General features: G+C 44.0%; 1 pseudogene; it reads right to left on the bottom strand.

The window, feature by feature from the left end:
* Positions 1-16711: 16711 nt before the first annotated feature.
* On the bottom strand, positions 16712-17576 carry LOC101722446 (cytochrome c oxidase assembly protein COX16 homolog, mitochondrial pseudogene; annotated as a pseudogene).
* Between the last annotated feature and the right edge of the window lie 9561 nt (positions 17577-27137).

Here is a 27137-nt window from a genome sequence, read left to right as displayed (position 1 = left end):
GCCACAAGTAAGGTAGCTCTGCTCCACAGACCAGGAGTTCAGCTATTTGTAGGACCTGAGTTATGTATTGATTTAAAACAAAGAATCATGTCTCAGATTGTGGAGGCACACACTTGAAATCCCAGCATTCTAGAAGGCTGAGACAGGTGACCCTAGCCCAGGCAATTTAGCAACTTAGTGACATCCTGTCTCTAAATTTAAAAAAAAAAAAAAGGCCTGGGGTGTGGTGTGGTTCAGTGCAAAAGCCCTGGTTTAGTCCCTAACACACACGCGCGCGCACACACAGTCATATCTCCCATTTGTTTTTGGTTTTTGCAGTACTAGGGATTGAACTCAGAGCCTGCACTGAGCTACATTCCCAACACTTTTTTGTATTTTTTGAGACAGAGTCTCACTAAGTTGCAATTTGCTCAATGGGTTGGAAATTGTGATCTTCCTGCCTCATCCTCCCAGAATACTCAGATTACAGGGATGTTCCACCCCACACAATTTCTGTTTTGTAGGGCCAGGGATTTAGCTCAGTGGTTCCACTGCCTGCCTTGCAAGTGCAAGGACCTGAGTTACATCCCCAGTACCAAAAAAAAAAGAAAAAGAAAAAGAAAAAAAAAACGGAGAAGGGCTAAGGAAAACAGAAACTGAGAACAATTTCTCATTTGTACTTAAGCATTAGTGCCCTTTTTGCAGAGCCACATATTTGCATTTATGTTCTATGTTGGGGAAAGAGTAAAACAGGACATGAGGAGAAAAGATTTATATGAGGTTGTGTGGTTGTTAGAGCTTAGATTCTGAGGCCAGACTGCCTTTGCATCCCAGCTCTATTTATAAGCTGAATGACTTTGGGCAAGTTACTTATTCTCCCTGAGCTTCAGTTTTCTCTTCTCTAAAATAGGTAGAATAATAGTGCCTATTCCATTGATGTGGTAAGATGAATAATAGAATATTAGGAGATATTCACCTCTTAATACTTAGAATATGTGAAAATGATACTTTACATGGTGAGACACTTTGCAAAAGTGATTAAAAATTTTGAGGGGGAGATTTTTCTGGATTATTTGACTAGAACTGACATAGTTGCAGGGTCATTATAAGGGGAAGCAGGGTAATCATAGTGGGAAGTAGATGTGACCATAGGTTGGAGTGATACGAGGAAGGGGTCAGAAGCGAGGAGTGCAGATGGCCCCTGGACACTGGAAGATGCATGGCCCTAGAGCCCTGATGACACCTTCATTTCACACTTCTGACCTCAGAACCACAAGATAATAAATGTGTGCTGTTCTATGGCACTAACTTCACGGTATTTTTTGTAGTAGCCACGGAGATTAATAGTGTACATGTTGTGAGTATTCATGAGTTAATATATATAAATGCTTCTGTAAATGCTGGCGTTTATGTGGGTTTTTATGTGGACTGTTTGTAATATGAAATGTTGGGATAATCAAATGTCCATCAGGATTGGAGTGACTTAAATCTGCACCCATGGAATCACAAGTTCATGAGCTCATAATAGAGACATGTACATGGTTCAGCAATGATGGTAGCTATTGATGGCATTGGTGAGGATAAGGATGGTGTTGGTGATGTACGATGAAATTGGTAGTGATGGTGGTGGGGGTGATGGTGCTGATGGTGCTGATGCTTTCCAAGTCCTCCTTGCCTGTCAGGTACTAAGCTGAGCACTCTTCCTGTACCACCTCTGATCTCAACAGTATGGGGTAGGAAGCTGAGTCAGTCTGGGACAAAGCAGGTGAGAGGAACCACCAAGTAATATGAACAGGAAAAGTTCAATATAAAGAACTGTCAACTGCAACGTGAGACTGCAGTAACAGGAGACTGGCTAGGAAGAAAAGAACCCTAATGAATATAGGAAGAGCAGGCATGGTGGCGCGCCCCTGTAATCTCAGCACTCAGGAGGCTAGGGCAGGAGGTTCATCGGGAGTTCAAGGTCATCCTGAGCTACATAGTGAGTCCAAAGCCAGCCTGAATTACATAGGGAGACCCTGTCTCAAAAAACAAAAACAAAACAGAAAAGCAGATAAGAAGAGCAGCCTCCACCCACAAACCCCAGAGGGGACAAAAGGCCCGAACAAGAGCCCCTTCTGCCTCCAGTGTGATAAGTAGCCGGGTGGAGAGGGATGGCTGTGCTTCACTGGATAGCAAGGAAGCTACGAAATGCTGAGTAGCCCTGTGGAACTTCCTGGAAAACCATTCCCAACCTGGGGAAGCTCTTTGTGTGGAAGTGTCTCGCTAAGAGCACTCTATCCATCTCAAGGTGATTGTGGAATGCTGGAGAAAGCAGCTGCCACTGGATGCTGCTGGCCATAGTACCTTGCAGGAGCCAGGTGCTGGAGAATCTGTCTTGGCCACAGGGCTGAGCCCGAGAAGCTGGCTGCAGCTGCGGAAGCAGCTCCAAGCGAAGCCCTAAAAAACCAGGAATAATGCCTGCTTTTCTTCCAAAACGTCTCTTGGCGCCCCCTACCGGCAAATTTTAACATTGTGTCATCTGGCTGAGAAAAAATATTTGGAGAGCTGGAGGAGCAAATTCACAGAGCAGGGTCTCACTATGTAGCCCAGGCTGGCCCTGAACTCGCGGCGATCCTCCTGCTTCAGCCTCCCGAGTGCTGGGATTACAGGCATGAGCCACCACACCCAGCCAAGAGCAGGCAAATTTGGAGTAGAGATGCAATGAATTCATAACTGGCACAGAATCATTAGGTCCATTTCACAGATAAGGAAACTGAAGCCCTGAGAGGAGAAGCAGCTAGCACAGCTGTGCTAGGATTTACTTTGTTTTACAAAGTGTTTAGAAAGCAGATTGCAAAAATTATCTATACTGGGCTGTGGGGTAGCTCAGTGGTAAAGTGCTTGCCTAGTATGCATGAGACCATGGTTCAATCCCCACACTGCAAAAAATTGATCTATATTACATCATTGTGGTAAGAATTCTGTGAACCATGAACGTGCAGAAACGCACGCGCAACCTGGAGGGAGGCACAAACCCCTCCCCAGGACATGAGCTTTACAGGAAGTTCTCCTTGCAGTTTATTAGGTTGAATGTATTAAATTGCGGGGTTTGAAAAGAATTCCTATGTTTGTAGGCAAAAACAGCAAAAAACTGACAATATAATTCAACAAAATATTTGTTTCTAACACATGGTGTTTGGAGTTTTCACAATGAATATGAATTACACTTTTATAAGCAGGAAAAGCTATATTTACACACATACATACATGTTATATATTATCTGTAATTTCATGATGTATATACACACATATTATATAAATGTATTATGCATGTTTGTTTTGGAAAGGCTTCTCTCCAACTGTCATTTGCCTGTAGTGACTTCTTTCCTCCCAATAAAATAGAAACGTTAAGCTTAGCTAGCAGGATCCAAAGACTTCAGGGGAAAAGACTTAGTATAGTTGAACCCACTGTAAGATACCAAGAGCTACTTGCTAAATTAATGGTCCATGCCTTTTTTTAAAACAAAAATAAGACAGCATTTATTGACACTTAATATTTGGTATGCATTTTGAGAGTTTAAAACTATATGAACTGAAAATTTTAGATCTAGCTTACAAATCCATTTAGCATTTAGGTTTCTTACTGCATATGTAGCCATTTTAGATTTCATATTCTTAACTAGTTTTAGTCATTAAATCTTCCTTACAACTATCTCCCTATTTATTTAATTTTTCTGTTGGCTGCAGTAAATCATTCAGCAAAATTTTCAGAGGAGGTTCTTTGTTGATATACTTTTTTGGGGGGGGATACTGGGGATCAAATTCAGGACCTTGTGCTTTCGAGGCAGGAGTGGTGCCACTGAGCTAAAACCCGGCCCTGTTGATATACTTTCTTAACCTCTTAGAATCTGAGAATGTCTTGCACTTGCCTTCATACACAAGTACTAACTTGGAAGGGTATATGATTCTTGGTTCAAAATTAGTTTCCCTTAAAACTGTAAATGTTGTTCCGTTGTCTTCTGGTATTTAGAATTGTAAGAGGAAAAACCTGAGGTCAGTGTGACTTTTGCCCCTTTATATGTGAACTGTTTTCTCTGGATACTTGCAAAATTTTTTCTTTATGCTTGAAATTTAAAAGTCATGAGGATATGCCTAGGGGTGCTTTCTTCTCATTACATTTTTTTTTTCTTCTCGTTAAATTTTAAAGGTACCCTGTGATCCTTCTTCATTTTCAGGCCTACTTTGTTCAACTCTGGAAATTTTTCTTCAATAAGTTCTGTAATTATTGTTTTAGCTTCATTTGCTTTGTACTCTCTTTGAGGTTTTCCTAAAAATGTAGATTGTATCTCCTACATCTCTCTTTTTCTGTTCTTTCCTCTACATCTCTCTTTTCTCTTCTTTCCTCATCTTATTTCTTTGGCCTTTTCCTCTACATTCTGTGGGAATTTCTCTTATTTTCCATTTACTTGAGAAGGGTTGTAACTGACCCTTCTTCTGTGCTTCCTTCAAACGGGCCTTGATCTCTTCCATGTGCTCACGCAACACCTGCTTTACAGCTAAGGCTGTGTGGATAAGGGATTCTCTATTACATGGTCAATGCTTTCTGCAAGTCTGCTGTAGATGGGTAGACTGCAATAGTTCGGTACATCAGTATCAAGAGGAGGCATCTTCTTGATTAATTAGCTCCGTTCCTTTCTTCTGAATGAACTGCAGTCTTATGACCTTTTCAACGGCTCTTTGCAATGGGGTCCAAGTGATCCTCCCAAGCACCGAAGTTGGTCCATGCCTTGTTGATGACTTACCATTTGTAAACCTGTCATTGGTGTTCTTTCTGCTATTTTATAAGATTCAAGTCATGAAAGAGAAAACCTGCTATTAAACAATGGGCCAGGGATTTAGCTCAGTGGTGGTGCACCTGCCTCGCAAGTGCAAGGTCCTGAGTTTGATCCCCAGTACAGGGGGGAGTGTGTGTGTGTGTGTGTGTGTGTGAGACAGGATGGGGGGGTGGGACGACAACAACAACGAAGATGAATCTTATGTAACAGTTAACCAAATTATTTTTAATAGCAAAACATTGGTATATTTTAGGCATACATAATGACAACATTCATCATAGGGAATTTGCACCTGTACGTGATACATCCCACCTCTGTTTTCCCATTCCCCCCCTCAACCACCCCTATGTACAAAAGCTTTTTTCCATTTTTTTCCTTCTATTTTCACTTTTTTTTCTTGTCCCTTCCTTCCTTTCTCCCTCCCTCCTCCCTTATTTCCCTTCCCATTTGAACATTTTCTTCCCACTTTGCAATATCTATTATACATTTTAGTCCTTATTTCCTCTTTTGGTTTCTCATACCAGAGAAACAATGTGGTATTTAGACATATGTGTCTGATTTATTTCACTTAAGAGTATGCTCAAAAAAAATTTTTTAAAGTATGGTCTCAAGGTCCATATAAATGTCTGAAGCTCATCCTTCTTTATGGCAGAGTAGTACCCCATTGTATAAAAAACCCCACATCGGGCCGGGGATTTAGCTTAGTGGTTTTGCTGCCTGCTGCGCAAGCACAAGGACCGGAGTTCGATCCCCAGTACCAAAAAAACACAAAAAAACAACCCACATCTTCTTTAACCATTCATCCATTGATAAGCATTTGGGCTGTTTCCAAGATTTAGCTATTACAAACTGTACTGCTATAAACATGGGTGTGCATATATCACTGGTATGATCCTTTTAATTCTTTCAGGAAGGTATCAAGAAGGGGAATAGCTGGGTCAGATGGAATCTCTACTTTTAGTTTTCTGAGGAATCTCCACATTGATTTCCACAGTGCTTACACCAGTCTACACTCCCACCAACAGTGAAAAAGGATTCCTTTTTTTTTTTTTTTTTCTTTTTTTGGGCACCAGGGATGGAACTCGGGTCCTTGCGCTTGTGCAGCAGGCAGCGAAACCACTGAGCTAAATCCCCAGCCCGCTCCAGCATTTTTAACCAAATTAATTCAATTTAATTTTTTTTTTTGTACTGGGGATCAAACTCAGGACCTTTCACTTTCGAGGCACAGTGGCACTGAGCTAAATCTTCGGCCCTCAATTTAATTTTTGTTTGTCTGTTTGTTGAGACAGGGTCTTACTATGTAGTTCAGGCTGAACTTGAACTCACTATGTACTCCAGGCTGGGCTCAAACTGGTGGTGATCCTCCTGCCTCACCCTCCTGTGTGCTGGGATTAGAGGCACATGGCATTATTTCTGGCCAAATTTTATTTTAGAAAAGATTTGTACTATGCTCCGTCCTAAATCTAAATATTGAGAAATTTTCTTAAAAACAAACCACAGGGGGCTGGGGATTTAGCTCAGTGGTTCTGGCACCTGCTGTGCAAGCTCAAGGTCCCAAGTTCAATCCCCGGTACAAAAAAAAAAAAAACCACAGGGAGGTGATGTGTCTGAGGTGGTAGAGTTGCCAATTAGTCTAATCTGCTCATTGCACATTGTACACATCTATTGAAATGCCACGCTATGCTCCGTAAATATATATTAATAAATTAAAATTTTAAAAACAAACCCCTTCAGCACCTGCTCAAGCATGTAAGAATTCCCTCAGGGCTCACAGTGACCCTGCTGAAGAGTTGCCAGTGAGCTGCTGCCTACCCAGGGCCACTTGGGGTAGGAAAACTGCAGAGCCTGTCACCTGCCTTGCGCCCCTGCACCACGTCCAGGGAGCCTGGCTCATGATAGGGGCACCTAGTTCCTCACCCCATGGCAGACACTGTGCCAAGGCCTGATGTCCTTCCTGTGCTGTCTACACTAGGCAGACCCGAACCCAGACCCAGACAAGGGTGCAGGCGAAACCCATTTCATTGAAAGAGACCCAACTAGTCTGACCCATGCTGAACTACCAGAGATAGCACATCATCAGCAAGACTCTTGCCAAAGAAGGAGGAGTGTTGGAGGGAGCCATGTCCATAAAATGCTTACAAGTCAAGTTAGAGAAGGAGAGAGAAGGAGGCGAAGGTAGCCCAGGTGCTTCCTGCTGTGAGTCAGTCTCAGGGCCCGTGAGCACTGGCTCCTCTCACAACTGGAAACGAGGACCAGGCTGAGTGCCTCTGTGTGGTTTCCAAGGAGCTGCACAACACCCAGTAGGGCAGGACCTAAAAAAGTCAAGAATTTGCAAGAACAGGGTTCAAGGATGTGAGTCACAGTATTGACAGCTGAAGAAATTATGTACTTTTTCTCAGGATGCAATGAATCACCATGTGAGGGAAGCCAGGCTGTGAGAAGAAACTTGCTTTTGGTTTTGGTTTTTGTGGGGCTGAGAACTGAACCCAGGGCTTCACACATGCTAGGCAAGTGCTCTACCACTGCTATATCCCCAGCCCCAAAATACTTTTGATCATTTTTCCTAGCCATCTGGGTGTGAATCCTTTTTGCCCCCGAGGTGGGTAGTGAGAGACAGGCCCACTCTCCACAGCTGGTGGCTGCTGGGCTGTCCTCTCAGGGACTTTGCTCTGTGTTTTCCAAGTGCTGGGTGGAACTAAAGCAGGATGATCCCAGCCCATTTCATTCCTGAAGAGCATTTGCAAGAAGTACTCTTGGTGCTATAGTTTATGATTAGCCTGGTCCTGGTTGGCTGGAATTCACAGCAGTCTGAAGCACCATGGCCCCTGGGTCTGGGTGGCCCTCTGTCATGCTAAAGTACCTGGCCCTGGCTCAGGGAGTCTGTGCTGCCTCCAGCTTGATCAAATGGCAGTTTCTCTCTACCCAGGCAAGGCTCTGACAGCAGTGGCCTCTACACTATTGTGACTTCCCTGGTGTCCACTTCAAGGCCAAGTCCCCTTCAGAGCCGATTCGGCCAGGAACAGCCAAAGCTTCTCAGTGTGTATTTTCCAAGAGAGAGAACTCCATGACCCATATTCTAGTATGGATGGATCGACTGCTTGATATTTATACCGCTTTGTTTGGTTTGGTTTGGTTTGGGGTTGTTTTGGGTTTTTTAAATTTTTTTTTGTACTGGGGATCAAACTCAGGACCTAGTGCTTTCGAGGCAGGTGCCCGAACCACTGAGCTAAATCCCCAGCCCTGGTTTTGGTTTTTTTGAAACAGGTCTTAACATGCAATCCAGGGTGGTTCTGAATTCACTATATAGCCCAGGCTGGCCTCAAACTCATGGCAATCCTCCTGCCTCAGTGTCTTAAGAGTGCTGGGATGACAGACATACAACACCACATCTGGCTCCAATTTTGCACTTTTTAGAAATACCCAGAGGGTTTGCACATTTGGATTGGCCTATCAAGGCATCTCACTGGAGGAAGAAGTTCGGCCTCCTCTGTCCCACTGTAGGCCCGTGGGGAGCTGGTGCCCAGCAGGGCTGGAGATGAGGCTGCGCAAGAGGCTGTGGCTCCAGTCCTGTTCAGCTGCACCTGGAGCAAATTCTGGGTCACACTGAAAATTCAGGAGTACATTACATGTGTCTCCCTCTTTCCCTTGCACTCCCATTTCTTTTTACAGCCATGTGGCCCTTTTTCTTTTTCTTTCTATTATTAGAAAGCTATATCCCCAGCCCTTTTGTTATTTATTTTATTTTATTTCACTTTATTTTCTGGCTACTGGGGATTGAAGTCAGTGGGCCTCTACCACCAAGCTATGTTCCCAGCCCTTTTTATTTTTTGAGGCAAAGTCTGGATAAATTGCCCAGATGGGACTCAAAACTTGCAAGTCAGCCTCCTGCCTCAGCCTCCAAGCATGCACAACCTGCAGGGCCTGCTATATGATTCTTCTGTTGCTGAAATTCCTGGGATGTCTGAGACAACATGCAACCTGCACAGGCTCCGCCCTCCTGACACGACATTGGAGCTGCTGGGATTCAAAACTCCTGGCCACATGGGGGTTGTTTTTGGTACCGGGGATCAATCTCGGGACCCTGCACTTTTGAGGCAGGCACTTGGAAGCACTGAGCTAAAATCCCTGGCCCCTGCCCACATGTTTTGCAAACAACTTTCTCAGCTACTTCAGAAACATAGCAGAGATACCAGGTGTGGTGGTGCACACCTGTAACTCAGTACTGGGGAGGCTGAGGCAGGAGGATTGCCTTAAGTTCAAGGCCAGCCTGGGCTCCAAAGTGAGTTCAAGAAATGAGAAGAACCCAGGGATTTAGCTCAGTGGTTTAGCTGAGCCACCTGCCCCGCAACCACAAGGACCTGAGTTCAATCCCCAATACCGAAAGAAAGAGAGAAAGAAAGAAAGAAAGAAGAGAAAAAGAACAGAAGGAAAAAATGGAAACAAAGCTTTTGTAAATAAGAAGGGGAAAAAGGGTTGAAGAGAGGAGAGAGAAATGTGGATAAAAAGAAGCAAGCTGTGGGCTGGGGATTTAGCTCAGTGGTTTCTCTGCCTGCTACACAAGCACAAAGACCGGAGTTCGATCCCCGGTACCAAAAAAAAAAAAGAAACAAGCTATACCACGTACAGGTACAAATTCCCTATGATGAATGTTATCATTATGTATATCCAAAATGTACCAATAAAATAAAATTTAAAAACAGTGAGTTCAAAGACAGCCTGAACTGCATAGCGAGACCCTGTCTCAAACAAACAAACCATCTCAGAGTCTAGAGGGCCTCACTCCTTGACCTCTGGCTGCCCAAGCAGGGCTGTGGGACTGAGCTCTGTGGCTGCCCGTATGGAGGTGAGAGGCTCTGCTGCTGTGGTTTCAAATGCTTCTGGTGACTTCATGGCCTGGCTGTCTTCTTCATTTCCTTTGCCAATAACCTGATTGCCCAAGTTCTCTAGCATCTGGGAGACTGGGAGCTCTCTAGTATACTGTTCACTGTTCTGCAGTTTCCCCAACCTTTCTACAGGGGTTTAGCTACTGGCTGAGTTGGGGGGGGGGGGCTGGCCCTTGGCACTGCTTGATTTATGACCTTGAGTCAATAGATATGCCTGAGTTTTTATGTTTAAAGATATTTTTATTTTATTTATTTATTTATTTATTTGGTATGGGGGATCAAACTCAGGTCCTTGTGCTTGCGCAGCAGGCGGCGAAACCACTGAGCTAAATCCCCGGCCCCTAAAGATATTTTTAAAAGTTTAAAGATATTAAGACTTGATTCACTAAACTTTTTTCTAAAGAGATATGTACTTTTATACTTTTGTAGATATCTATATTTTATCAGCTTAGCATTTAATGTCTAGGGGTTTTTTTCGTCTTTTAATTTTATTGGTAATTTTAGTATACATAATGATAACATTCATCATAGGGAATTGGTACCTCGACTTGACATATCTTACTTCTTTTTTTCCCATTCCCCTTTCCTCCCTTCAATCTCTCTTTCCCTCCTCATTGTTTTTGGTGGTTTTTTTGGTACCAGGGATTGAACTTGGAGCCTTCCGCTTGCGAGGCAGGTGTGGCGCCACTGAGCTAAATCCCTAGTCTTTTCCCTCCTTATTTACAAAAGTTTTGTTTTCATTTTTTTTCTTCTATTTGCTTTTTCTTCCTTGTTCCTCCCTTCTCCCCTACCCCCCTAATGTCTAGGTTTTATAGGCAATAACTAAAATTCTACTTAAAACATTAGAAAAAGAAGTATTAAAAAAAAGAAAAAGTAAAACAAAGTATAAAACCCTAAAACAAATGGATGGCAGAAATTGATAGAGTGAAAATTAATGAAATAGAAAAATAGAGACCTGGGCCTGGTGGTGCACACACCTGTAGTCCCAGCACTTGGGAGGCTGAGGCAGGAGGATCACCACAAGTTCAAGGCCAGCCTGGGTTACATAGTGAGTCCACTGTGAACTACACAGTGAGACCCTGTCTCAAAAAGAAAAAGAAAAATATTCAATATTCTTTTACACTTAAAAACAACAGTATAGGGTCAGGGATTTAGCTCAGTGGTTCCACCGCCTGCTTTGCAAGCTCAAGATCCTGAGTTCAATCCCCGGTACCAAAAAAAATAAAAAACAAACAAACAGTATAGGGCCCAGGGAATTAGCTCAGTGGCACCATGCCTGCCTGGCAAGTGCAAGGTCCTGAGTTTGATCCCCCATATAAAAAAAAAACAAACAGTATAGGCTGAGCGTTGTGGTGGATGCTGATAGTCCCAACACTTGGGAGTCTGAAGCAGGAGGATCGCCACAAGTAGGAGGCCAGCCTGGACTACATAGTGAGTTCAAGGCCAACCTGAGCTACATAGCGAAACCCCATCTCAAAAAAACAAAGGAAAGGGGGCTGGGGATTTAGCTCCATGGCACTGCACCTGCCTTGCAAGTGCAAGGTCCTGAGTTTGATTCCCCAGTACCAAAAAAAAAACACAAAAGAAAAAAACCCAAACAAACAAAAAACTGTGTAATTCCATCACTTGGGAAGCTGAGGCAGGGGGATTGACATGAATTGGGGCCAGCCTGGGCTACATAGTGAGTTCAAGACCATCTTGAACTGCATAATGAGACCCTGTCTCAAAAAAACAAAAAAGGAAAAGAAAACAAAAAACTGGAATTAGAAGAGCTAAAGGTAACACCCAGTGATCAAGTGCTTGCCTGGGTTCAATACTCAGCGTTGAAAAAAGACAAAAAGCAAAACAAAACAAACAAACAAACCCTGGCATTAGAATGGAACTTCCTTAGCGTGGCATCTGTGAAAAAACTTCCAGCCAGTATTGTACTTTGGGGTGGATGCTTTTCCCCTAAGCCAGCAACAAGACAGGGAAACCCACCTCACAGCATCTGTTCAATATTGAACTGCAGATTCTGACCAGAGAAATGTGGCAAGAAGAAGTAAAACTCATCTAGATCAGAAAGGAAGAAGTAAAAATATCTCTAGTCACAAATGACATCATCATGGGGCTGGGGATTTAGCTCAGTGGTTTCACCGATTGCTGTGCAAGCGCAAGGACCCAAGTTCGATCCAAAAAAAAGACATCATCTTGTCATAGACAATCCTGAGGCATCCATGAAAAAGTTATTAGAATTACTGATGAGTTCACAAAGGTTGTTGGATATAAAATCAAAAGATCAGTTTTATTTCCATTCACTGTAGCAATGAACAGTCTGAAAAATGAAACTAAAGAAACTATTTCATTTACACTAGCATCAGAAAGAATGAACTACACAGGAATAAATTTAATGAAAGACCTGGAAATTTATAGTCTGAAAAGTACAAAACATTGTTGAAAGAGATTAAAGAATATCTAAATAAATGGAAGGATATGTCACACTCTTGAATCAGAAAACTTAATTTTTTTGTTTGCCTGTTTTTGTTTTTGTTTTTTGAGACAAGTTCTTGCTATGTATTTCAGGCTAGCCTCAAACGCCCAGCAATCCTTTTGCCTCAGCTTCCCGATTGCTAGGAGTGCATGTGTGTACCACCATGCCTGGCAGAAGACTATCAAGATTATAATTCTTGGGGCTGAGGATTTAACTCAGTGGTTCCACTGCCTGCCTCGAAAGCACAAGGTATCAAGTTCGATCCTCGGTACCAAAAAAAGATTGTAATTCTTGGGCTGATGATTTAGCTCAGTGGTGCCGCACCCTGCCTTGCAAACACAAGGTCCTGAGTTCAATCCCTGGTACCAAAAAAAAAACAGAGAGAGAGAGAGATTATAATTCTTTCCAAATTGATGTACAGTCAATAAAATCCCATCTGGCTTTTTTGCAAAACTTGACAAGCTGATTTAAAAATCTGTATGGATGGGATGGGGATGTAGCTCAGTGTTCGAGTGCTTGTCTAGCATGTATGAAGCCCCGGGTTCTATCACCAGCACTACAAAAGTAAAATAAAAATTTATGTGGAATTTCCAAGGACTCAGAAAACTGTGATGCTGGCTTAAGGCTAAACTTGCAGAGCCATGGAATATGATGGATTGCTCTGAAATATGCTCACTGTGGTTATATGGGACATACATTTGATAGAATTCAACCTGTACATTTAAAAAGCATGAATTTTGTTGATTAAAAATTTTTTTTTTTGGTACTGGGGGTCAAACTCAGGACCTTGGTGCTTGCAAGGCAGGTGCAGCACCACTGAGCTAAATCCCCTGGCAAAAGCACGAATTTTATTGTGTATAAACTATACTCCAATAAAGATGATTTCAACCAGGTGTGGTGGTGCATCTTTGTAATCCCAGCAGTCTAGAAGCCTGAAGCAAGATGACTGCAGGTTTGGGCCTAGCCTGAGAAATTTAGCAATGCCTTATCTCAAAATAAAAAATTAAAAAAGGGCTGGGGAAAGTCCTGGATTCAATCTCCAGTACTCAGGGAAAAATGATTTTAAAAACACACATTTCTTTTGATTCACAGAGAAAATACAACAGAATCCTCACAAAGCACACATGTGTAGCATTGTACACAGCCCAAGGAGTGTTATATTTACCCATAGTAGATGGTGGTGTTTCATGATATGCCAGTTCTCTGTTTTGGGGTATTCAAATGGTGTTTGTTTGGAAATAAAAATCTTTCCCAGCTTGGTGTGGTGGTGCACACCTATAATCCCAGCACTCAAGAGGCTGAAGCAGGAGGATCACTGCAAGTTTGAGACCAGCCTGGGCTACATAGGGAGTTCAAGGCCAGCCTGAACTACATAGTGAGACCTTGTCTAAAAAAAATAAAAATAGGGCCGGGGATTTTGCTCAGTGGTTTCGCTGCCTGCTGCGCAAGTGCAAGGACCCAAGTTCAATCCCTGGTACCAAAAAGAAAAAAATAAAATAAAAATAAAAATAAAAATAAACAAAAAAGAACTGGGAATATAGCCCAATTGGAAGGCCCTGGATTCAACCCCCAGTACCACAGTACTACACACACACACACACACACACACACACACACACACACACACACTACAATGAGGAGCAGAAAAACAGGGATGAAAGTCACCAAACACACAGAACAAGTAATTATTACTCATATGGAGAGATATAAAAGAGGATGGAATTAGATCCCTGACAATAGCAGGGCAGGAGGCAGGCTGTGTCCTTGTGTTAAGGAGGAAGGTCCCAGTCCTAAGTTAGTGAGGGTTTTCAGTGCCCTAGGTTTGCAAGTAAGGGTGACACCAAAAGGTCAGAAATGAAAATGGAAATGTTTCACAGCAAAAGAGAAGAAAGAAAAAATCAGGAGAAAATGAAGGGGAGGCTTGGGAAGCTGGAGGCTGGGTGTCCCCACAGCACATGTCATATCTTGGTGGCTGGAGAGGTTGGGGTGTGGCCACATAGATAGGCAGCCCTCTTGCCTCCTGGGCCCCTCCAGGGGTGACAATCCTCCATCTTCCCTCATGTGGTCCTAACATTGCATCAAGGTACCTCCTCCTCCAGGAAGACTTCCCTTTTTTGAGCCCCTGGGCTGACCACAGGCACTTCCTGGAGCACATGGGCTCAGCTCCAGAGGACTGAAGAAGTGTGGGCCAAGCTGCCTACTACATTCATACAAGCTTGGTGAGATCTGTCATGTTCTTAAGAGGGACGCAGGGAGCAGATGACGTCTATGCACAAGATGGGACCTGTCTTCAATACTCAAGGGGGAGCAGCTTTGTCTCCACATGTTTGCCTCAGGTGCCCAGGTTCCACCTCAGCTGCAAAGTGGGCAGGCCTAGGACCCGGAGGACACCTCCCTCTCCTCTCAGGACACCCCTTCCCCTGGAATCGAGACCCCAGTCAGGCTGTGTTTGGACCACAATCTATAAATTGAGGCTAGGGTCTGTTCGAGGCCGGTGCATTTGTTCCCTTGTGACCCAGTTTGGTATGCGGAAAAAAAACTCCACTTGCTCCTGGTCACAGCCAAGGCCTCAATGGTTCCTGAGGCTGTGGCACTCAGGGCAAGATAACATCTGCTGACGATGCCATGGTTCTTTCAGAACAAAGTAACATAAATAAGTTTCTCTTGGGGGAAAAAACAGGTTCATCATTGACCCATGTCCTATTCCTTCGAGAATGCTTTGTTTCGCTTTTTGTGTAGGTCAGGGAGGGAAGCAGGGGAAGAACCTGGAAGGTGGAGGCATGATCCCTTCTTCTGGCCCCAAGGGCTGCCAATGCCCTGGGGTAGGCCCTGGGGGCATGGGGACCCCCACCACAGAGACTCACTAGGTGTTTTCCCTCGTCCCTCTGCCTTCTCTTTTGTGGCCTCTTTTTCTCCACCTAGCCCTTACTCTGATTTGGAGCTTTTCTCCCTGGCCCATCCTCCCCTTCCCTCCCCTTCCTGGGGCATAACAATGCCTGCCTAGCCCCTCCCCAACACACCGCACCCTACTGCTCACCACCTTCTACTTTCTCCCTCATCCCTTATTCACTCTGCTGTTTGTACCTCCTTCTGTATTTGCAAGAAGCCGGCTTTTTGCATGAATTGGAATTAAAAGCCTCCATTACCGCTGGCAAGGTGCAAATGGAGAAGAGAGAGGTGGAGGAAAGGAGATGGGGTTCAGTTGCTGCAGTGAGCCACGTGTTGGTTTGTTTCACTCCCTGGTGGATGGCTTTTATCTCTTTCAGTCTCTAGCAGCCCCTCCAATCTTGCCTTCGGTCAAGGACTTGTCGTGCAAAGATAGAGAATGCCCTTTTCACAGTCAGGTCGTAAATCTTGGGTGAGGGAGGGCTCAGACCGACCTGTATTGTCCCAGGGCCCACCCTGACCTGCAGGAGAGGGGGACACCTAAACAAGAAGAAACAAAGTCCCAGCATCCCATATTGAGAAAACCTATTTGCAAGGACAAAAAAATCACTCGGAAAACCTACTTTTCCACTTAAAAGTGACTTCTGTTGAAATCCCTGTATTTTGGAATCTCTGGTTCCTGACACGTTGTCCAAAGGTCACCCCTTCCAATTGAGTACCTTTAGGGTAACCTACAATTCCTGGGTACTGTTAACATGCAACACCTATCAGATGATGTTTTAAAGCCTGCATTTTTAGACTTTTTGTTATTAAGTATAGTTTTTAAAAATGTAAAAGATATTTGAGATGTTCTGCCTTTTATGTGTATATAACTTTAGGCAGTATGACTATGATACTCTGGATAACTTTCTTTTTTTTTTTTTCTCGTACCGGGGATCAAACTCGGGTCCTTACGCTTGCACAGCAGGCGGTGAAACCACTGAGCTAAAACCCCAGCCCTACTCTGGATAACTTTAAAGGGATACAATATTAACAATTTTCTTTTTTTTTACTAAAGTTACTTATCAAGTGATGGTTAATATGTATTATACATATATATATATTTTTTATCACTACAAGATAACCAGTTTACTCTACTCTTTTCAACATTAACTTGCTGACAAGAATAAAAATTTTTCACTGGGGTAAAAGTGGGCCAGATTTATGACTTTCTGGCAATTGTAGTGGAACTAGTTGAGACATTAGGCATTTAGAATTAAGTATAAAAATACCAGAAGGTAGAGGGTCAAGGCTGTCCAGAACAGTGAAAAGGACAAAATGTATAAGAAAAACAAGAACATTCTTATCCTCTTACTAGGGATTGTGTTATAGCAAACCTAAAATTAAAAACCAAAACCAACCAAACAAGCAAAAAGCTAGGATAATTTTGTATGCAAATTATGCTAAGGCATAAAGCATACCTTAAATAAGCTTTTTCCAAATAGCAGTTATCTCTGAATTACCTTAACAATTTGCTGTGTCTGCTTACAATCACGTACTACTTCATTATTTTTGTCTTAATGTTAATTTCTTTAAATTTTTTTTTTTTTTTTGGGTACCGGGGATTGAACTTGGGTCCTTGCACCTGCGCAGCAGGCGGTGAAACCACTGAGCTAAATCCCCGACCCCCTAAAATGTTTTGTTTAGCTGGGAATGTTATTTCCTTAATATTGATAATATGTTTAAACATGTCATCAACACACTCATCAGGTGGTGCTTTAGAGACTGATTAGCCTACTATGACATATTACAAATAATACTAAGAGTGTTACCAGGTGGTGATCAAGATACACTTTCCTATGTAAGTTTAGCATGAAATCACCACTCAATTTTACTGTTAGAATTTGAACCTAAGCCTACTATTTTCATTATAAATCTGAATGAAGTATAAAATGTTGCAATAGTGGCTGGTGGAAATGAGTGCCCAGCTGGAGAGTGGGATATGTGACATACTTTGATAGCAGTACTCACATTTTTGTTGAAATGTGTTTTTATGTTGTCAATACCATTACTTTGATTTGTAAGTGGACTAGCTGAGAAGTACAAAGACCTGTACTTGACTTTTTAAAAATCAAGTTTATCTTCTATCAAATTACGCATAGCTAGGTTTCCACAGATAGAATTTTAAATCAGTGATCCAGTGTGTCCCATTGATAACATTTTTTAAAAAGAATGAGCACAGTCATGTTGTCTTAGTCTTAAGGATTTCTGCATTTCATCCTTGAAGGAGATCAGGATCTTCCCAAGGCCTTGACCCACGAATATTCTTCCAGTCTTCAAAAGTAGAGTTCTTTATTTTCTCATATTCTGACTCTAAAGATATTTTATTCATTTTCAGCTTTTTTTCCAATTCAGCATCAATTTTAATCTTCACAGCATCATAACGGATTTGTGAGAACTCACACAGACCAAAAGAACCTCCAACAATCAGTAACAACATGGGGACTCCGTAGCGAAGGGTCTTATTCTTGCTCAAGCTCCCATCACTGCGGGTGTGAACATAACTGAAACTTTGGCCCGTTTAGGGTCCCTCCAAGCTGACCCAGGTTGTCTTCCTAAAATTCAGCGGCTTTTCCTCACTCACTTCCTTTTTCTGGTTGTTTGGGGCTGAGTCCCTGTATTATATATTTTTAATATATATGGATGTTTGATAGCTCTGGGGAAAAAAAAGAATGCTTTGTTTCTCTTTTACTAGCCCACTGACCCAGGCACTGCCATTCCCTGAGTCACTCACTAGCCCCTCTGAAAGATTGTACATGCTCAATAAATAGTGGGAAGCTTGGAGAGTTTGTCTCTGCCCATCCTGAGCTGCTGACCTCCCAGCCCCCTTGTACTTTCAAAGTTGTCTTTCTCCTCCATATCCCTCAAACAGGCATCCATGGATGTGGCCATTCCCCAGTAAGGCTAAATAGCAGATCCCTCTGCCCTTGCTCTGGGTCCCCACATCCTCCTTCCCAGGTTTGCCAGCCCCTCACTGCCCTGCACCCAGGAGAGACCCAGGATGGCCAGCTTCTCCCCTCTGACTCCATCTCCTGAGGGCACTGGGGCTGCTAGGACAGATGGGTGCAGTTCCCCTCCCTGTCGGTGAAATGAAGGAAGAGGCCCGAGGAAGAGAAGGCACACCAAGCAAGGTGGGGGCTGGGGACTGGAGATCGTGCACTGTAAATTGATAGGGTGGTGCCTGTGGGCTGCCAGGCTGTTGTCCTGACCACACTAGCTGCTGGCACTGGCAGTACATGTGTGGCAGGCCTGTGTGTGCCCTCTCTGGGACTGCGATGCTGAAACCCAGGCCTGGGAGGGAGGCACCTTCTCAGCATGGAGTGGGCTGGGGAGGAGCGTGGCTTTTGGGGAGGACTTCCGGAGCTGAGGTCTAAGGCCTAGCAGGTGGTCTGAGTAAGGCAAGGCACCCCCGCGGCATTTCATGGAGTCTCAGGCCTGAAACCACAGGAACATCTCCCTCCTGCTTAGCACCTGCCGCCACCAGCTTCTCCCACTGACAGTGGCTGGAACTGACTATCCCCAGACCTACGTGATTTTGCCCATCAGTGAACAGCAACTCCACCCCTCCAGGTGAGAAGTCAGGGTCACCCAACATTCTTTCCACACCCCCACAGGCCACCAACAGGTGCTTTGGGCTCCAAACTCCAGGCATCATGTCCCCAACTCCATTTCACCCCAAGAAGCCCCTCTCCTCTTTTGCCTGGCACTTGCAATATCAATCTCTCTAGTCTCCCCTCCTCCATCTGTGTCCCCTACAAGCCACTCTCACCAGAGAGACCATCACACACATCACTGTGCTTGTCAAGGCCCCCAACGGCCCTCGCATCACTCACAGTAACTCAGGAGCCGTCTCCTGGCAGAACTGCCCTACGGAGCTGAGGCTTCCGTCCAGTATGGGCCAAGATCCCATTTCATCCAGGTTGTGCCAAACCATGTCGCTGAGTTCAGTGAGCAGGGTCCTCCTGAGACCATCTTGTCAACACATCTTAGGTAGCTGGCCATGGTGGTACAGACCTCTAATCCCAGCACTCTGGGAGGCTGAGGCAGCAGGACCGAAAATTCAAGCCCAGCCAGGGCAACTTAGTGACTTAGTGAGATCCTGTCGAAAAACAAAAAGGAGGGCTGGGGATTTAGCTCAGTGGTTCTGCCGCCTGCCTTGCAAGTGGAAGATCCCATGTTCAATCCCCAGTACCAAAAAAAAAAAAAAAAGAGTTCTAAAGATGTAGCTCAGTGCAGAGGTCCTGAGTTCACTCTCCAGTACCACAAAGATAAATTTAAAAATAATTTTAAAATTAAAAAATAATTAAACAGGGCCAGGGATTTAGCTCATTGGCACTTCTGCCAGCCTTGCAAGTGCAAGGTCATGAGTTCAATCCCTGGTACCAAAATAAATAAATAAATAAATAATAATTAAACAATTCTAGGTTGGGCAAAGTGGCACATGCCTATAATCCCAGCACTTGAGAGGCTGAGGCAGGAGGATTGCTGAGAGTTTGAGGCCAGTCTGGGCTACACAGTGAGACCCTGTGTTAAAATAAACAAATAAATAAATAAAGGATTCTAAAGCTGGATACAGAGTCGGGCAACTATAGTTCCAGCTACCTGGGAGGCTGAGGCAGGAGGAGCACTTGTACCCAAAAGTTTCTGACCTGCCTGGGCAATGCAGCAAGACTCCATCTCATAAGTAAGTAAATATTTAAAAATAAAGCAAGTCAAAATAAAAATATTTACTAAAATTTAAAAAAAGAAGAAAAGGGAGCTGGGTGTGTGGCTTAAAGGTAGAGCACATGCTTTGCATGCCTGGGCCCTGAGTTCCATTCCCAGCACAAAGAAAGGGAAGCGTGGAGCCACACACTGAAAAAGCATCACAAAGGTGACAGCCAGGAGGGGCAACACTGGCCCCTGCATGGAGGGTGCGGCCAAGGTGGCATGGGGTCCACACGTGTTCACACGTGCACCCTGTGCATGAAAGAGGGCGCTGCCCTCCTATTTTGGCCTGCATACTGGACCCCAGGGGACCTGGAAGACACTGGGAAGGGCGGCAAGGCCAGGGCAGGAAGAGGATCGACTGCGGCTTCCTGGCTGACCTGGGCAGGGGAGGACTTCGAGGGACACAGAGAGGACGGGAAGATTCCAGAAGGGGAAAGGTTCGAGATAGAACAGCATGGGAGCATGTGGCTCCTTTAGGGCAAGGGAGGGACATGGGGCATGTGGTGTCAGGCAGGATGAGGCAGGCAGGGGCCCCCCAGGAGTAGACGAAGATCCTAGTCAGCTTGGGGCCCTCAAGGGTACCTGAGAGCAGTGGCCTAGAGGAGGGGACACAGGGGCAGTGTGGCACCCGGCTGAGGTGAGCAGGAGACTGATAGGAGAGGCCAGTGCAAAGGGGACCTCTTGGACCTGAAAGACTCCACCTGAGCCCTCCAGGAAACAGGAGCAGGGTGGCAGGCACCTTCGGGAGTCAGGAGCCAGACGCAGTGGGAGGTGACAGGTGGGCACCCTTGTGGAGGTGTCCAGCCCAGAGAGAAAGAGGGGACTCACTACCCAGAGGGGAGAGAAGGCAGATGGGCCCTTCAGGGAGAGGCCTTCCTTGCCTGCCTACCTCCAGCCTTCAGTGCCAAACCTGGCCTCCTTCCTCCAGCTCTGCAAGCTCGAGACACTGCTGTCACCTGTTTGTGGCTCTGGGTGTGGCCACGCAGGCTGGCTCACAGGCTGCCGAATGCATAAATGAATGAATTGGGTGAACAAATAAAAAATATTCAAGAGGCAGGAGGAAGAAAAAGGGTCCCAGCCTGGTGTGGTGGCACACACATCTGTAATCCCATAACTCAGGAGGCTGAAGCAGGATGATTGTGGCAAGTTCAAGGCAACTCGGCAAGACCCGTCAAAAAATAAAATTAACTGAGCTTTTTTGAATTTGCAATCCTCCTGCCTCACCTTCTCAAGTAGCTGGATTGCAAGCACTGCCACCAGATGCAGCTCTTTCTTTTACTGCAAGTGCTGGAACCCAGGCTCTCATTCGTGGTGGGCAAGTGTGCTATCACCTCTCACACCCTCAGCCCCTGGAAATTCCTTTAAAAAGCAGCATATAGCCAGGCATGTATATAAACTATGCCTCAATAATGATGATTTAAGGTAGACCTGGTGGCCCTTGCCTATAATTCCACAATTTTGGGAGCCTGAGGTGGGATGATTGCAATTTCAAGCCCGGTGTGGGCAGCTTGGCAATTTAGCCAGACCTTGCCTCAAAATAAAGACAAGAAAAAGGGCTGGGGATGTAGCTCAATGCAAAGGCCCTGGGTTCAACCTCCCAGTACTGGGGAAAAAAATTAAAAACATACCTACAATACAACCCAAGAAAAGCAAAAGCATAAGCCTATGTTCATACTGATTTGTACACAAGTATTTGTAGCATTTTTATTCATAATTTCCAAAAATAGATATAACTCAAATTTACACCAAGTTAATTGATAAAAAAATTATGGAGTATCCACACAATGGAACACTACTCAGCAATAAAAATGCATTTGTTGGGCCGGGGATTTAGCTCAGTGGTTTCGCCGCCTGCTGGGCAAGCGCCAAGGACTGGAGTTCGATCCCCGGTACCAGAAAAAAAAAAAATGCATTTGTCAGAACAAATGTGTAGTATTAGGACTTATTTCAAGGACAGTTGCAATACTATATTGTTTCACTAGGTGGAAGCAAAAGCCCGTTTACAGCTCAATTTTCCTTTCCTGGGGCCACCCTTCCATGTCACAGCAGGCATAACATTGTTTCCACTTAAGGACTGGTAAAATGGAGGCCTGGAAAGGCTAGATGACATTCTCAAATCTGCGTTTGCCAAAGTCAGGAGCCAGGATCTGACCCACATCTCTGACACTTTCTGGGCTTTTGAATTGACACTGCAGGTAAAACCTGAGATCTTTAACTATAGTGTGTACCCCTCTCCTCCTAGGTCTTTCCTAACTTTGCCCCTATACTGGGCAGAAATCTGCTGCTGGTCCTAGTCCTGGGGCCTGAGAGGGAAGGTCTGGAGAAGGTGGAGCTGCCACTGAAATTAGGATTATCAGTAGGACAAAGGCCCCAAAACCAAGCACAACTTTGTACAACTAGAGGAGCAAATATAGGACACCCTTGGGATGTGGTTAACATTAAGCCCTTTGAGCAGGGCGCAGTGGTGCATACCTATAATCCCAGCTGCTTGAGAGGCTGAGGCAGGAAAATAGCAAGTTCAAGAGTCTACGGGGCCGGGGATTTAGCTCAGTGGTTTCACCGCCTGCTGCGCAAGCCCAAGGACCCGAATTCGATCTCTGGTACCAAAAAAAAAAAAAAAGTCTGGCCAACTTTTCAAAACCCTGTCTAAAATGGGAGGGCGGGGGGGAGTAGCTCAGTGGTGGAGTGTCCCTGGGTTTGATCCCCAGAACCATGGGCAGGGGGTGGGCATAGTCATAAGTGCCTATCATCTCTGCACTCAGGAGGCCAAGGTACAGCCTGGGCTACCTAGTGAGTTTAAGGCCAGCCTCAACTACATAGTGATACTGTCTCAAATAGCAATAATCAAGCCCCTCGGCCTGTGCATAACCTTTGGAAAGATTTTATCCTCCCATTCCTTTTGTGCTTAGACGTAGAAGTGTCTTCTGGCCTACTTTTGACCCTTCCTGTCACTAACTGATCTGTCTGGCCCAACACCAGGAACTTTATCCTTTGCTCTTCCGTGCAGTCTTTATGCCTCTATGGAGCTTTCAGTTCCAACACAAGGTTTCATTTTTTAAAGATAAAGTCTTGCTATGCAGTTCAAACTGGCCTTCCAACTCTTATCACCATGCCTGGCCAGACTTTCTCTGCAAAACCAAGGATGGGCATCAATTCAGAATAAGCCCTTAACTGAAGTGGGAAGAAAATGTTCAAATGGGAACAAGGGAGGGAGGGAGGAAGGAAAGAAGGAACAGAAAAAAAAGTGAAAATAGAAAAAACAGAAACAAAGTTTTTGTACATAGGGAGGGGAAGAAAGGGGGAATGGGATAAAATTAAAATTACTTCAAAAAAAAGGAAAAAAAGCCCTGGGGCCAGGGATTTAGCTCAGTGGTACGGCACCTAGCTCGAAAGCACAAGGTCCGGAGTTTGACCCCCCCACCCTACAAAAAAACCAAAAACCAAAATTAAAAATTACTGGAAATTGACTAGGTTCAAATGCAGCTGTTGCCTTGGTAGAGACTCCATCAGATCCTTTCACTTTTTTTTTTGGTACCAGAGATCGAACTCAGGACCTTGCGCTTGCAAGGCAGGCGCCAGAACCACTGAGCTAAATCCCCAGCCCAACCTTTCACCTTTTCAAACTTATGGTCTTGCAGAGATTTGTTTTTGGAGACAGGGTCTCCCCTATGTTGTTCAGGATGGCCTAAAAACTCCTGGCAATCCAGAGTGCTGGGATTACAGCTATGCACCTCTCCACACCAGGATGCTTCAAAAAATTGAGGCCCCTGGCCTCAATGTAACTAAGGGTTATGGCCTGTTTATTAGAATGAACAGAAGAGTTCAGGGAATGGGGTGAGTAGCAGCAATAAACACTTCAGGGAATTGATGTAGAGGACTAAAGAAGTTTTCACAGGCAACGGGCCAGTGGACTACCTGGAAACTGTCTCCCAGGCACAAAGCTGATTTAAATAGTTTCTGTTGCAGCCAGTTTGATTTATACCAGGTGTTGTGTCAGTTCCTTAAGGAAAACATTAAATGGTGTAAAAATTGTAATACAACTAATACATAGCAGCAATTGGGTAAAACTGAAAGCTATTTACAAATAATTTTTAAATAAAACGGTAAACTTAATTAGTATTCATTTATATTTGGACAATTCAAACCCAAGCTAGTAGTTCAGTCCATTTATAGACGTATTAGTATAAAGATTGGTGACTGGATTAATCTGTACCACCAACACATTAAGCAAAAGCTGGGGCCAGCTGCACAGGCCACCAATTCCAGCATTTAAAAGGCCAAGTTCAAGATTAGCCTGCTGTACACTACATGGTAACCGTCTCAAAAGGCAAACAAGATGGACACAGGACACCTAGCTCTTCCCACTTACTCATATGCACAGAGAAGGGTTACACACAAATAACCACACTATAGAACTTTTCAATTTTTTATTTCATTAAAATCAGTTTTTAAAAGAATTTCTTCTCCAAATACCAGATGCATGAATAGAGAGCAGGGCAGTTATCAGGCACTCACATGAATACAAATGAACTCAAACCTGGAATAGATGCAACGCTGGTAGTTCAAAAGGCATCAACCCCACCCACCCACACTTCTGGCCCTCAGCAGCACCCTCCTGCCAGGAAAAAGGCAAAGTTCCGAAGACAGACTGAGTCAAGCAAAGACGCCGCAGGGATTTGAACCCCGTCCTGGAAACCAGGAGTGCCAACCACCAGCATCTTTTGCTTTTTTTTTTTTAAAGCTAAGGAAAGGCCAAAAAGCAAAACCTGAGAAAACAAAAATACTTTTGTTTTCTCAGGAAAAGAAAAACCTTTATAACCCTACTGAAGAGCACTGCACTGGAGAATCTCCTTCCGCTAAGATGCTAGCTTGACCAAGGCTGTTTATGTTCACCTGAAAAAGTCTTAGCAGAGAATTTTTGCAATCCCACCCAGCAGCCCTCTCCACCACTATAAGCCTGTCTTTTAAGTCACATGTTCCCACCCAGCATTACAATTTTTAAACATGTTATCTATTTTACTGGCTTAAGATAGTTTTAGTCACTGGGTAAGTGCATACATAAAATCTTAAAAGTGTTGTGGTTTTAATATTCTGTTAATTTACACACAAACCAATGGCCTCTTCTAGTAGTGCAACCCACCAGACCTTGGCACCATGGTTACCTTGAACAGACAATGCACCATGCCCACAAGGATCCAAGCTACTGGCTGCATCGAGGTGAGGGGTGGAAGTGTCTGTGGCTAGGCCAAAGGCAGGGGGTAGCGATGTGGCAGAGAAGTCGCTTGTGGGGAGACCTTGCTTTTAACAGGCTCCTGGAAAAGCTAGGGAAAACCGGTTGCCCGCTTTCCCCCTTTCCCTCCCCTTCAAGCATCGCTTTGAGATTTGGGCTTTGTTAAAAGCTGCTATAAAAACAGCTCTAAATGTTAAGGTGAGCCCAGGGATATTCAAGCCTTCTTCTGGATGATTCACTCCAGAAAGGTGTTGAGGAGTCCTCACTGCTAATAAAGACCAGGTTATGAGGCTGACACGTCTCTTGCCACAGGAAGGCTCCAGGTGTCCTACTTTAAGCCTTCGGTCCCTTTAGAGAGGGGTACCTGAAAAATCTTAAGAAAAGGCTTAGCGCCCACCTCACCCCTCCACCCCCAGGCCAATACACAACCTTACATGCTACTTACTCCAGCATAAAGCTGAAGCCTTTTCAAGACTAAATTACTTATCCATAACTGATCTGACTCCGCAAGTATATAAAAAGCTTGTTCACCTGTTGTCATTTTGTCCACTGGTGAATTCAACTGGAAGATCCTTCTAGTCTGAAGAGTACCATCTGAAAGAACTATTGGTTCCCATCCCCACATTTAAACTGGAATGTTTGGTTTATTTTAAAGCAAATAGGCTATTTTTCCTTACTGGGTCTGTCTGGCTTCTCTGGCCCTTCGTTTACGTATCTGCTGTTCTCAATGTTCCTGCATGTAAGAATTGAGACCAAGGGAGGGGGGAGAGAAACGAAACCCACACAAGACAATGCACTAAAGACCACTGAACTGTTAAAAATGTTTACACTTGCCAGTTACAATTCTTGATGACTGCTGCTTGTTTGAATTTATTTCTTGTCACTGATTTTAAGGTTGAATCTGGAAAAGACTAAAGGCTTCAGTCTCCCCCACCCCCCCTACCAGAAGAAATGAACAAAAAGCATTTTACCTAAAAGCACAGCAAAAAGGTACTTTGGCTTCAATCACAAACAGATTACTTAAAAGGCGCAGAAATTTCCTCAACACTCAGCCTTTATCACTCATGGATTTTTCCTTCAACAATCACTACTCCAGACATTGGGAGAACACAACTTTTAATCAATATTCCCGTCGTTTCACAATGCATTTTAATAGCAGCAGATCAGAACAGTACTGCATTATTACTTGCCAAAAGGACACACAGACCTGAGGTCAAGACAACTGCATTCTCTGTAGTCTGTAAAAAAAAAGCTAAAACAAGTAAGCCCCATCCCCCTCCTCCCTTCCCTTCAAAATTCCAGGAAAACAATTGAGTATGCTGATAAACTCACTGCAAGGTCTCACACACTCACTAGGAGAACAGAAGGCAGAGCCAAGCACTCATATGCAAATCAAAATCCTGAACAGCTCCATGAAGGATGAAATGAAGCCTCTGCAAAGGAAAATTCTCAAGAAACCCACATATGCCCCTCCCCAGTGCCTGGCTCAACAGTGTAATACAACTTAACACTTGGTGAGAAGATTATAAGCATTTTTAACATGCAAACTTTGGAAATGTGGAAAAATATTACTCTAATCACTTAACTTATAGACTCCTGACTTTCTAGAAACAAAATAGTTACCTTTACTCTCATCATTAGCTCCCACCTGTCTAAGAGGTACTTTATTCCTTATTAAGAAGGCCTCTATTGCCATGTATCTGGGATTTTAATTGCTCATCATTTTATGAAGAATAAAATTTGTCTTTCCTGCCTTAAGTTAGTTAAATTCGGTCTTCTGTTCAATTCCTGCTCTTGTCCATTTAAGAGTGTTCGAAGACAAAATTTCTGAAAGATTAGAGAAGAATACCCCCCCAGATTGCCCCAACACTAACTACAAGACAAACATTTTATTTAAATAAGGAGACAGGTTTTCTAAAAACATACATTCTCTAGTAATATTTTATTAACTTAAGTTTTATGCGCAATATACATCGGAACACAAAATGTAAGTTTTAGCATGATAAACTTATCTGACTTAACAGCACATTATGCTATCGCCCTTCTAAGGGTCTTCAGAGATTCAATGCTAAAAAATTCCTGTTTCATAAGCATTGAGATTAAGGCTCTTCTCACTTAAGAGG

This window comes from Heterocephalus glaber, unplaced genomic scaffold, assembly GCF_053883595.1.
Source record: "Heterocephalus glaber isolate CG9 unplaced genomic scaffold, H.glaber_assembly_v1.0 deba00000594, whole genome shotgun sequence".
In the NCBI taxonomy this organism is placed as follows: domain Eukaryota; kingdom Metazoa; phylum Chordata; class Mammalia; order Rodentia; family Bathyergidae; genus Heterocephalus; species Heterocephalus glaber.
Note: the sequence above shows the minus strand (reverse complement) of the source record. Positions and strands in the feature narration are given on the sequence as shown.